Source organism: Propithecus coquereli, unplaced genomic scaffold, assembly GCF_000956105.1.
Source record: "Propithecus coquereli isolate 6110/MARCELLA unplaced genomic scaffold, Pcoq_1.0 Scaffold46, whole genome shotgun sequence".
Classification (NCBI taxonomy): domain Eukaryota; kingdom Metazoa; phylum Chordata; class Mammalia; order Primates; family Indriidae; genus Propithecus; species Propithecus coquereli.
In genome coordinates this window covers 7,319,457-7,331,399 of record NW_012150396.1, presented here as the reverse complement: position 1 = coordinate 7,331,399, position 11,943 = coordinate 7,319,457, and the positions used below count along the sequence as shown (strand labels likewise).

The 11,943-nt window shown below is 40.4% G+C and overlaps 1 protein-coding gene across 1 annotated transcript in view; it reads left to right on the top strand.

Annotated features, from left to right (window-relative positions):
* The window catches only part of TET2 (tet methylcytosine dioxygenase 2), a 145,104-nt gene that overhangs the window by 39,361 nt on the left and 93,800 nt on the right, over positions 1–11,943 (top strand). The window contains exon 2 of the mRNA XM_012655089.1: positions 6,617–6,762. The gene's annotated coding sequence lies outside the window, so the exon portion shown is untranslated. The remainder of the gene's footprint in view (positions 1–6,616; positions 6,763–11,943) is intronic.

Genomic DNA, 11,943 nt, shown 5'->3' with positions numbered 1-11,943 from the left:
TCCCTTTCCTTTGCCTTTTTATTAGAAATAAGATTTGATGAAATTTTTAAAATAAAAAATGTATACAGTATTGTCACAGAAGGAATTGTTTTTTTTTTAATAGTAACAGATCAACACGTCAACAGTTATACAGTCTAGTATAAAATTTCATTTTATATGGTTTGCAATCTCATGAAGGATTAGGATTTTTATAATTGATGCTTTGATGTTTGTATTGATGCTATTAATGATTAAACCTTAGCTCATATGACTTACAGCATCCTTCCATGAAGATATTCTTTGGACTGTGAATAATTTATGATGTAATTGATTTAAGAATTCATTCTTTTACTCCCATCCATCTTGAAGAAATTGTAAGATAGGGTTAGTATATGCCTAATACTTTCACCAAAACAGGAAAAATGAACTCCTTTTTAAAATATCTAGGTTAATTTTATAGATTTAAAGCAGTTTTTAAAAGACACAGTCCACCAGGTTATTGATCCTCAATCTATGACTGTTACAAATGGATGCAATTAGCAATTCGGTCTAAGTGAACCATGATCTAGACTCATTACTCTCAAGAATCCATTACATCACTTCGTAATACGAAGTTACCAAATCTAAAGGAATAGAATATGTGCTGTAAAAATCTCTTTGGAATCAATAATGAGCATTGCGACTATCAATTATAATGGCATGGTACAATTTAAGGAGTATTTTTTGTAATGTTTTAATATATGTGTATTTAAATTGGAATAATTTCATCAGTATAATTTTGTCCGTGTTTTTATACCTTGTTCATTTGTACAATAACTCTTTTTCTTATATTTGTTCTATCTGTATCAAATTAGTATCTAAGTCATAGACTCAGAACGCCTTAAAGCTGGGTTGGAACAGAAATAATACAATTTAACATTTTATGGACTTTAGTCCCCAGTTTCTTTAAGGGATCGGCTCAAGCTCAGGAAGTTACGGAGGATTAAAGTCAGAATTAGCCCCTGAGATAGATCGATGCTTTGTTGTCTCTTCTGTTAGTCCACCTCCTTAGTTTGCTCAGGGGTTTATGGGAGTTACAGGAGAGTTCTTCGGAGATTCGGGTCAAAACCTAGCTCCCAGCGTAACGATCGTCCTGCAGTCCACCTTACAAATACAACCACCCATACTTGAAGTTTCTTGCCTTTCTTTACCCTTTCTTCCCCTTTAACCTCTTCCCTACACTGCATGAAATTGCTGAGGACATCCTCAAAGTGCCTGGGTGTCAGGAACGGCAGCTACGTCACAGGGAATTACAGGTTCTGCGCCCTCACTCGCACAGTCTCTGACCAAAGAGGTCAAGTACCAGCAAGCATCGGAGCGTTGTGGAAATGTTTCTGTTTCAAGTTCAGGAATTTATATGATTTTCCTGCTGGGGTTTTATTTGGTAGTTTCTTGCAATGTGGGGTTTTGCATCTCAGTTTTTTAAAATCTCTATTATTTTCAAAATATCTATTTTCTCACAAGATTTTGTTTGTTTGTTTCTGGAAATCATATAAGTTTATCCGATAATCTGCACACAACGCGAAATGAATTTATGCTTGTGCCTCTTACGTTCCTGTTTGGTTCTTAAATAATCTCGTTGTGCAATGGAAATACTGCGCTGCGTGGTTTATAACCGGTGGTCGATGTTTCAGCTTTGTTTGGCAATTCTGGTTCTATAAAGACTTGATTAGAATCAACCTTGCATGGCATAAATTTCTTTTTATCTTCGTGGAATTTGCTCTGCAAACACTTACTGAATTCTTCCTTGGGAGTCACCGTCTTTGTGTTAGGAGGAGCAGGAAGTGAATACACACGAGGTCTTTAATTTTCTTCTAAGAGCTTTAACTACTATGTAGTGATTTTCTTTTTTAAAGCATTAATAGTAGAACAAGCATCGCTGCCAAGTAGCTGATGCTCTGCAATAGCACCTCCCTCTGGGCTCTGTACCGTGGAGATCATTTACTTACAGAGAAAAGAGAGAGAGAGAGAGAGAGAGAGAGAGAGAGAGAGAGAGAGAGAGAGTGTGTGTGTGTGTGTGTGTGTGTGTGTAATGGGAGAAGAAACATTTTGTGGGCACATCCTGCTGAGGTCAGTAACCTGCTGTTCGGGAAACGCCAGTCTGACCCCGTCTGAGCCTGGAGGAGAATCAGAGCAAGTAGGGAAGGAGCCGAGGTAGCATTTCAACAGGAAGGAAACCTATTGCTGGAAATCTTGGAAGAAACACGCGGGGAAGGTGTGTCAGTATCACAATAGGGAAGGGAGGGGCTAGATCCACCGTGACGAACACAGTCCCCTGTTTGTAATGTGAGTATCTGATCAATAATGGATGCATCTATTGAAAGGAGAATGATTCATTCCTACACAACGTACGTCATTTGTAAGGATGTACGTAGAAATTTATAGGCAGAGTGACTTGTTTTTAGAGAAAACTTTTTTTTTTCATTTTTTTTTTGAAAGCGTCCGCCTCTAAGGTTTGAAATATAGAATTATTTCTCTTTCACCAAAACGAAATGGTTTTTTCGTTGAATCTCCTCCATGTCTGTGGAGGCCAAGAGGCCTGTTGAATGAGAGTATAGGCCCTGCCACCTCCTGAGGGTGCTAAGGTACACGGCTGATAGTATTTTGAAGATTAAATGATTTAGAGTGCATTCAATAAATTTTATCTATTTTTATCGTCATTGTTTTTTTAAATCTTCCTTTCTGGAAAATATTGCAGAAAGTAGATACTACCTTTTTAAAACATAGTGGATGGTTGATAAAGATGAAATATTTTAGAATAGGCTTCAGTTTACTTATTTATATTTTTAGTAGAGTTGGGGTCTCGCTCTTGCTCAGGCTGGTCTCGAACTCCTGAGCTCAAGCGATCCTCCCGCCTCGGCCTCCCAGAGAGCTAGGATTACAGGCGTCAGCCACCATGCCCGGCCTAAATGGGCTTCAGTTTAGGGAAACAAAGAGAGGTCTTTAAAGTATATTTTAATCAATTAAAAACGTAGATATGTGTGGAAGTGAGAATATTTAAATGTGCTGATAGGCTTTTATTCTTAGTTTTGTTTCTTTTACGCCCCTTCCATTGCTCTTCCCTTAGCCTCTGTCTTCAGCAGTTACCCTTTCTATGTATGTTCTGTTTCATTGTCTAAATGATTAAAAAAGAAAAAAAAAAACCCAGTACATCATGTCAGAGGGAAAACTCAGTGTATGAGCTGGCTGACAATGGTTCGTATTTTCTTTGAGAGTGTTTGCCTCAGGATTCTAAATGGCATCGTTAAGCTTTCGTTTCAAAACAGATATGCAAGCGTGTGTGCCGTGTATAACTGTTCATTCCTGTGTATTATCATAGTGGAGACTTTCTAGTGCTGAACAAAGCCAGAGTTATTAACCATCGAGGAACTGTGTTCTCACAGAGACTATTCTATTTGTTGGGGACGGCCCCTTTTTACGAAGGGGGCTGTTCTGGGCATAGAAAACTGGAACTTCATGTTTCTCGGCTATTTAATTCATGCTCGAAGGACATAGATCTTTTAAACAGCTCATGTTGACAGTTCGCCAGCTTGATTCCTAGCCAGCCAGATAACTGCTTACGGTGACACTTGGTCCTCTAGGACCCTCAGTCTCGTGTGGCCCTCAGAGAGCAGTCCCGCTACGCCCGCACTCACCGTCCGGAGAACCAAGGGCACCACCATCCTGCAGTATAGATAACAACAGGATGCTAACTCCAGGGACTTACAGCTGGAGTTCTGATAAAACTCTGAGCTTAATATATTTACTTACTATTTTTACTTACTATTAAGTATCGCTTTACTATTTTAAACAGAAAATAGGAAAGCAGAACCTCCCCTGCCTTCCTCAGTGTTGGGTTCATAAGTTGCTAAACTCAGCCTTAGAAATCTAAGCACTTATAATGGTCTTCTCATCTTGCCAATACGTCTTTAACACTTTCCAAAAATAAAAAGAAAGAAAAAGGACATAGTTCGTTGTCTCCAACCCTGACCCTCCTGAACTTCACCTTCACCTGCCTGATGCTTATTTATTTGGAATACATAGATCTTTCTCAAATGCATCATGTCAAGAATCTATTCTGCCATTTCAGATCTCTTTCTAGAACTGTGTTTCTCTGATTAATACCATCATTGCTTCAAGCAGCCAAAGTCAAAGCTTTATTGCTACAATTGAGTTTTTCCTGCCTACATCTAGAATGTTACCAAACGCCATTCATTTCTTTGTCTGTAATATGTCCCTGTTTGATCATTTGACTTCATTTCTTCTGCCACCGTCTTGGTCAGACCCTTATACTTGAACTACTGCTGTAAGCCAGTATCTCGTGTGTGATTATTTATATGATACCTAAATCTTCTACTACTTCACGCTCACTGGAATGGACATAATAAAAAGGCGTAACAAGTGTCGGTGAGGATGTGGAAAAATCAGAACCCTAGAACATTGACGATGGGAATGTAAATAATGCAGCCACTTTGCAAAACCAGTTTGGCAGGTTGAGCCTGGAACCACCCCACGATCCAGCCGTTCTACTCCTAGGAATCCGCTCCTAAGAGAATTGAGAATTATGTTCACTCACAAACTTGCAAGTGTTGGGCATGGTGTTTATCGCAGCACTGTTCGCAGTAGCTAAAAGGTGGAAGCAACCCCGATGTCTGTCGGTGAATGAATGGATAAACAAAATGGGGTGTAGACGCAAAATGGATTATTATTCGGCCTCTAAAAGGAAGGGGATTGTGACAGGTGCCACAACGTGGATGAATCTTGAATATATTCTGATGAGTGAGATGAGCCAGTTGCAGAAGGGCAGATAGATGATTCCACTTAGATGAGGTGCCCAGAGCAGTCATAGGCAGAAAGGAGAATGATGGGGCTGGGAGGAGGGAAGAATAGGGAATTATCGTTCAAGGAGCACAGAGTTTCTGCTTAGGAAGGTGAAAAATTGTGGGGATGGTTGGTGGTAATTGTTACATAACCATGTGCATGTACTCCATGCTACAGAACTGTATGCTTGCATGTGGTTTGGATGGCGACTTTTATGTTACACATATCTTGTGTCTGATTTCATTTATACGAACTGTACCGAATAGGTAAATCCATGGAGACAGAAACTCGGTTAACGTCACCAAGGCCCCGGGGGGAGCGTGAAGGAGAACGGACTCCTCATGGGTACCGGGTTTATTCTGGGAGTGATGAAGATGTCGTGGAATTAGATGGTGTCGTTAGGTGATAGAGGCATAACTTTTTGGATATACTAAAACCCCCCAAACTGTATAATTTACAAGGGAGAATTTTATGATATGCAAATTATATCTCAAAACACCCCTTACATCTTAACACCATGGCCTAGTCTCAGCTATTTTTACCTATGCGACTTTGAGAAAATATTAAGAGATCTCCCTTCTTACTCTGTACGATAGGAATAACAGTAAGGACCTTACCAGGTTTCCGTGAGCGTTAAATGAGGTAACATAGGTGGTGCGTCTAGCATAGTGTCTGATGTTTATGGAGAACTCAGTCAATTTACCAAGAGCCCTACGGCGTGAGCTTCCGATACCGTTTAAGGATATTCCAATACTATTTCCGGATATTCAGGAAAATGGCCCAACTCCTTTACCTGTTTTACCAAAGCTCTTTAGATTCTGTTTCGACTCTGTGTCTCCAGATTCTTCTTACGCTCCTTTATAGAAACCCTCCAGTCGGAGGGGGCTTCTTAGTCTCCCCAGTTTGCTGTGAGCGTTTCTGTAGCTGTATCTTTGCCTGAAAACAGTGCTCTCTCCCCGTTTCTCTCTTTCTCTTCGTTTCACCTGCTCTGAGAAGTCAGTGGACTTGCAGCATGCATTAAACTTTCTCCCTTCTTTTGGTGCATAGTCTCCTCTATTTTTTGTAGCACTCAAGATTTTCACTGCAGTTTAGACCAAATGAAGTCTTACGTGTGGTTTTAAAGCATGCATTTTGTTAGGTGATCTTTTTAAGGTACGTGTCCAGTCTCTCCAGCTAAATTAAAGCCCTCCATTGAGCACAGAAAACACATGTTATGATGCTTTGCCTTTTTCATAGCACTTAGCCCATTGTCTCGATGCGGTATGTACTGAATAAATATTTGCTGTTTGTGGTTAAGTTAGTGCTACGTCTCAACAACTACAAGGGCTTATGCTAATGATTCGCGATCCTGGCTTCACCTTAGAATTACCTGGGGAATAAAGCTTCCTCTGAGCCCACCAAGTCAGAGTCTCTGAGCATAAATGTTCGGCTCTGTACCCAGGTGATATTCCCGTAAACCAGGCTGAGAACCAGTGGGCTCAGCAGATGAAGGAATACAAGGCAGTGGTTCCCAAGTCCAGCTGATGATGCAGTCAGGATGTGGGGACCAACGGTGCTTTGGACATTGCAAAGTGCCCCACGAATATTAGGCAATATTGTTAGGGTGCATTTGAGAGTGGCGTTGCTTTGAGAAAGATCCTCTAACCCTAAAATTTTTAGTAGCCAACAGTGTAAAGGAAATAGGTCATTATAGGTATCTAGAACCTTTTAAACTCTACGCGATAGCTTTTATGCCAGATGTGTATGTCCTGTTGCTTTTTGCTAACTCAAAAATATTCAAACGCTGTGTCTTTCCTAGGCTGGCAAACATTCAGCGGCACGCTCTCTCAAGATTGTCTACTTGCCTTTGCTCCCGTTGAGTTACCCCGCTTGGAAGCAGGAGATGGGCTCAGCAGCAGCCGGCAGGACATGATCCAGGCGGAGCAGTGAGGGACGGAGCTGCTGGTAAGATTTGGGGGGGCCGGGGAGACAGATGATGCTTGTTTTGCAAGTATGAGTTTATTCCAACTTAATGGTGAACCTCTCTTCCAACCTTCAACTCTAAATAACTTGGCGCTCTCTCAAATACCTTCATGACTGCGCTTTGGACACATGGATTAGGTGATAAGATCTATGAATCCCCTAAAGTTGTGTGCTGCCTTAATCTGTATTTTTCTGGAGAAAATAAACATTTTCACCAGATTCTCAATGTCTATGCATTTTTTAAAAAGAGATAAGAATCATTCGTAGATAACTGTAAATATAGAGACATATGATATCCGTAACCACATGTTACAGTATTTCTCTTCTCCATTTTTACCTCATTTATAACCACTTTGTCTCAATCTTGTTAAGGACCAAATAAGAGGTATTTGTGGTTATTTGCTGGTCTGACAAGTCAGCCCCTGTGAAGCCCAGGTGGCCAGGTTTCAGAACATTTTGGCACCACAGAACCAGCAGAGAGTAAATTACGGCAGATCCCAGGAGAACCCGTGTGGTTTTTTTATATGATTTCCTGAAAATACAAATAGTCAGTGACAGAGGGCAAGACGCTAAATACTTTTTTCATCATGTTCTTATAATTGGTCTTAATAAAGATCAATTTGCTCTGAGTGTCAATGAGCTGCTCAGTAGTCTAACCTAAGGGTTGTCGGACCATTTTCAGGTAGAGAAGTAGGGAAATCATGTATTTTTTTCCAAAATATTTAAGACGAAGAGTAGAATGAATTCTATGATATATCCCTTTGCCTGTGCTGTAAGCCAGTTAAAATTCAAGGAACATCGCAGGGAAGAAACTGGAGGTTAGGGAGCGAAAAAGAAGAATTAGGCATTTTTTTTTTTCTATAACTCTTTTAGCAGGTAATTCAGCTTCACTTTCACTGAATCCTGTTTATGCATTCATCATAACATCTTCTCAAAAGCCTGTAATCTCTGCCCTCACTCCAGATGCCTGAGTCTATATGCATCCACTCTGCCACTTGCTACTTGTTGGAGACTGTCCTGGTGCTGAGAAATCCATTTTTTTTTTTTTTTTGAGACAGAGTCTCACTCTGTCACCCGGGCTAGAGTGCCGTGGCGTCAGCCTAGCTCACAGCAACCTCCAACTCCTGGGCTCAAGCGACCCTCCTGCCTCAGCCTCCTGGGTAGCTGGGACTACAGGCATGCGCCACCATGCCCGGCTAATTTTTTTTTTTTCTATGTATTTTTAGTTGTCCGATTAATTTCTGTTTTTAGTAGAGACGGGGTCTCGCTCTTGCTGAGAAATTCTCTGCAGTGTGTACGTAGGGAAACGCCCGTGATTCCTGGCTATTGCCGTTTTGAAGACACAGGGCAAGTTCGTCTGTCTAGATCACCTCTCTACTCTGGGAATTTTAAGTCGCTCTGCGAGGGAAAGAGAACTCGGCACAGTAATAACTCTCAGAACGAAAATTTTCCCTTGCATGTTAATATTTTTAGAGTAATCATTGTCACTGAAAATAGACTTCCTCTTTCCCCTCTCATGCTGGAAAATCTTAGGTAATTATGAATAAAGCGATTCTTTTCTTTCCCCTCCCTCCTTAACGATTGCCTTACCTCACATCATGAGAACCCTGGCTACTCGTTCTGTTCTTGTCCTTTGCATGGGAACCGAAGATGTCTTTTTAAGATGGAATTTTTACTCTTGCGTGAAGTCATAATGTTTGAAGATATTCTCCGCTGGGAGGTAAAGGGCAGATAAAGAAGGAGGCACAAAAGTTTATGGAAAAGTATAAAATAAATGACTAACAAAGAGGACAACAAATTAAAATATTAGCTTCTTGGGAAAAGGTTTTATAAGCAGCTCTCTGAGGAGTTCTTCCCCCATAGCCCCCCAAAAATCTTAATTTTGCTTTTTACGGTTGGATGAGCTCAGCCTAGCACTTATTTTCAGTAATAAATAAGCCTTGGGCTTATTTTTAGTACATTTATTAGTAGTTTGTTCTCGGGAAAATTATTTAACCTCTTTAAACCTTGCTTTATATAGCAAGGAGGAAAGTAGGTAATAATAGATAATAATAAGATTATTTTATGGATAGTATGTACACAGCCTGGCACATAGTAAGCTTTCAATTTTATATTGGCATTTGTTTGATTATTATTACTATTCTGTGTTCAGTTTTTAAAATACAAATTCATTCAAAAGTATTTCTTGAGCATTAATGAGCGTAACAGACAAAAGTCTCTGTTGCTGTTGAACTTAGAGTCTTAGAGTCTGGAGCGGGAGAAAGACATAAACAAGAAAATAAATAAGAATGGGCTAAGTACCATGAAGTGGTAGGAGATATACATATATTTTTTTTTTTCATGTATGTATGAAAAAGGTAGTTGGGTGGCATGGTGAAGTAGTAATTAAAGATACAGTGGTCCAGGAAGGCAGCTTTATGCGATTATGTTTTGAGTAAAATTCTGATAAAGACATAGAAACAGGCCACAAAGTTAAGTGGGGGAAGATTATTCCAGGAAGTGGAGAAGCGTGGAGGGGAAATAGCATGACAAGGAGTGAAATCGGGGTGCTGGCTTTGAGGGGAGGGGTGGGGCAGGCAGAGGGGGGCTACTTGGTAGAGAGTTCATGGTGGTGGCAAGTACTGAGAACCAAGACGCAAAAGCAGGGTAAGGCCAAATGTTGTAAACCCTGAGGCCAAGCTGAAGATTATTTCGTGCCGTCCCGCAAATACTGGGGAGCAATCGCGGCAGCTGAGTAGCGAGGTGAATTCGTGTCCTTAGGAATATTACGTTTACAAATTTAGACAAGTAGGGAGATGGAGAACGTGGATTTTGGTAAGAGAGAGAGGAAAGAAAAGAAGAATGGTAGATCCGATATATTTTAAGGAAATCATGAGGATTTACTTACGAATTGCACGTAAGAAATAAAGGAGAAGAGTCAAAGATTTAAAGCTTTAAAATGCTTTAAGTGTCGGCATCGAAGGAAGTAGGGAAGGTCGGGGGGTGTTACGAGTTTGAATGGAAGGTGAGTGAAGTCAGACAATCCCATGTAGACACCCTTAAGGCTACGAAAGGTAGAGTTTATGTAACTTTTGACATACGGGCTGAATTAAGTTTCTCGGAGATGTTTTCACTATGCATTAAAATCCGTGTAACATAGTGCAAAAATTGTTTGCATGAGAGTATTGGCATCCAAATTTTATATTTTTATGCTGAGTTGAGCAGACAGAGAATTGAAACTCTATTAACTTGGGACCATTAGACAGATGTCGCCTGGTCCAACTGACTCATGTCACGGAAGGAAAAAGGATACACGGAGATGTCACACGACTTCTCTAAGGTCATGGTTAGTAGCTAAGGTCGTGGCATTAGCTATTGCGAAACCTGGTCTAGACCCAGGCTCTGTAGTAAGAATTTCCACCCGCTCCCCGGTGAACGCTAGCTGTCTATCAGAAGTGTTGGTGGTTTGTATTTCGCTGGTTTGCCTGTGGGGAATAGGGTTAGAAGGTTTAGCTTGCCCGTTAGCACTGTCTTGTAGACATTCTTCTAATTAATAATTAATAACATTTTTTACCCATTCTCATGAAACGGCTCTGACTTGTTTAGAAGCTTCACTCTTCTTAACTCAATTACTCATTTTCTCCTGCATCTAGTCATCGTGGACATTTTCTGATTTACAATGTCATCTATTTCTTCAACAGTTTGAGAAGGGATAGGTATTTCTAATGCTGTACTCGTTTTCTGTTTATCTTTCAGAAGAAAAATAGCTTTTCTCTTGGGCTTACAAAACCATGGGCCTGCAGAAAATAGACCAAACTGCTTGATTTTCCTGATCTGGTTCCTGATTATCTTCAAATTTAAATCACCGCCCAGACTTTAAAATTTAGACTTCAGTGTTCCTTCCTTGCTGAACTGAAATCCACGGTCCTTGTTCTAGCAAGCCCGATCAGTTTATCCTTTGAGTCACAGGATTTTAGAGCAAAAATAGACCCTAGAGAGCATCGAATTCAGTGCGCTATTCAAACTGTCTTCCTACCGTGGTCTTCCTGCTTCCCATCTGTTATTTGTTTTTAATAAAATGTAACTATTTACCAGCAAGAGAGCAGAAATGGATTTAAAAGAGAAAATGTTGATTTTTCTACTTACAATAGCTCTGCGATTCTTTCTTTAAATGCTTCTTTAGACTCTCGTTGACACATGCCTCATGGCGTGGTACAAGTCATATCTGAAACCACGTGAAAGCAAAACCTCTCTCCTACGTAGTGTCTTGTGTATACGTTCAGGCCCGGATTGGTGGTGCTTGTCTGTCTGTCTGAAAAGACTGACTTAGGGAAGACCGTGGACGTTCTCAGGGGTTGAGCTGAGAACTTTGGCGATCCCCGTATTCACACACAGCTCTGTAGCATTTTCGAATCAGTGCAACCCACACACGAGATGTCCTTTGGGTTCGAAACAAGTGAGCTAAAATAGCCCGTACCCCGGGACAGTCGTTTTCACCGTTCTTGTTTCAGTTTCCTCATCAAAAGGTGCAGTTTCAGCTGCCTCCGTTGATCTCAGGCTATTTAAGCAGAAATGAAAGAGTTGGTGAAAACACTCTGTATTCTGAAAGAAATCTGCAGTGCAAATGAAGCACTAGACATGTTTACCATCTTCACGGACGTCGATCTGGCCAGACATTTTTGTCAAAATGTGAAAATGGTATGAGTTATCTGAGTTTTGTTTTGTTTTTTTTTTAATGTTGAGAAGATTGGGAGAACAATTAATGCTTTTCTAAGAGAATCTGTTGTCATATTATTATAATTGTCCCTCGGTATCCATGGGAGGTTGATTCCAGAACCTCTCTTGGATGCCAAAATCTGTGGATGCTCAAGTCCCTTATGTGATAAAATGGTGACTTTGCCTATAATTGACACACATCTTCCCATATACTTTGAATTATCTCTAGGCTATTTATAATACCTAATATAATGTGAAATGCTATGTAAATAGTCGTTATATGTATTGTTTAGGGAATAATTAAAAGGGAAAAAATGTGTATATGTACAGGACAGACACAACTATCCTTTTTTCCCCCAAATATTTTTGATCCGCTCTTGGTTTAATCCATGCGTGCTGGAACCCACGAATACCCGTGGAGGGCAGGCACTAGTGTGGTCTGTACATCTCAACACTTTTATAATTCTT